The sequence below is a fragment of the Perkinsus marinus genome (genome assembly GCF_000006405.1).
Source record: "Perkinsus marinus ATCC 50983 genomic scaffold scf_1104296945600, whole genome shotgun sequence".
In the NCBI taxonomy this organism is placed as follows: domain Eukaryota; phylum Perkinsozoa; order Perkinsida; family Perkinsidae; genus Perkinsus; species Perkinsus marinus.
The window spans coordinates 1-991 of NW_003211111.1; the positions used below are offsets into that span (position 1 = coordinate 1).

At 46.0% G+C, this 991-nt stretch overlaps 5 non-coding genes across 5 annotated transcripts; all 5 read right to left on the reverse strand.

The window, feature by feature from the left end:
- Positions 1-156: 156 nt before the first annotated feature.
- On the reverse strand, positions 157-229 carry Pmar_PMAR014316. Its single transcript has one exon. It is a non-coding gene; the product is annotated as a tRNA-Arg (tRNA).
- Positions 230-337: 108 nt separating this feature from the next.
- Pmar_PMAR014317 lies at positions 338-409 on the reverse strand. Its single transcript has one exon. It is a non-coding gene; the product is annotated as a tRNA-Cys (tRNA).
- A 120-nt stretch (positions 410-529) lies between these two features.
- On the reverse strand, positions 530-602 carry Pmar_PMAR014318. The gene has a single exon. It is a non-coding gene; the product is annotated as a tRNA-Arg (tRNA).
- A 108-nt stretch (positions 603-710) lies between these two features.
- On the reverse strand, positions 711-782 carry Pmar_PMAR014319. The gene has a single exon. It is a non-coding gene; the product is annotated as a tRNA-Cys (tRNA).
- A 120-nt stretch (positions 783-902) lies between these two features.
- Pmar_PMAR014320 lies at positions 903-975 on the reverse strand. The gene has a single exon. It is a non-coding gene; the product is annotated as a tRNA-Arg (tRNA).
- Between the last annotated feature and the right edge of the window lie 16 nt (positions 976-991).

The window sequence follows — 991 nt, forward strand, 5'->3', positions numbered from 1 at the left end:
TGCAGTCAGCCGCTCTACCACTGTAGCTACACACCCATGCACACAATTTGACTAGTCCTCTATTTGACCTATTTTCATTCAAAATTTCACTCCTCACTGTGTCGTTTACAGCCAGCTCAATCGAGTCGTCCTCTAATGATTCTTACTAAACTTATCTACCCTACCCGATGATCGAACTCGGAATCTCCACCTTAGGAGGGTGGCGCCTTATCCATTGGGCCAGCAGGGCGATGATTCAACTTCCGATCATGTTGATGTCTGTGACTGTTCCGCCGATTACATGAGTGATTACTCTACCTCTCAAAAATTCCTTGATGAAAATTTTGCGAAAGTTCATAGGGCACGCCTGGATTTGAACCGAGGACCTGCTGATCTGCAGTCAGCCGCTCTATCACTGAGCTACACACCCATGCACAAAATTCGACTATTCCTCCATTTGACCTATTTTCATTCAAAATTTCACTCCTCACTGTGTCGTTTACAGCCAGCTCAATCGAGTCGTCCTCTAATGATTCTCACTAAACTTATCTACCCTACTTGAGGATCGAACTCGGAATCTCCACCTTAGGAGGGTGGCGCCTTATCCATTGGGCCAGCAGGGCGATGATTCAACTTTCGATCATGTTGATGTCTGTGACTGTTCCGCCGATTACATGAGTGATTACTCTACCTCTCAAAAATTCCTTGATGAAAATTTTGCGAAAGTTCATAGGGCACGCCTGGACTTGAACCGAGGACCTGCTGATCTGCAGTCAGCCGCTCTATCACTGAGCTACACACCCATGCACAAAATTCGACTATTCCTCCATTTGACCTATTTTCATTCAAAATTTCACTCCTCACTGTGTCGTTTACAGCCAGCTCAATCGAATCGTCCTCTAATGATTCTCACTAAACTTATCTACCCTACTTGAGGATCGAACTCGGAATCTCCACCTTAGGAGGGTGGCGCCTTATCCATTGGGCCAGCAGGGCGATGATTCAACTTCGA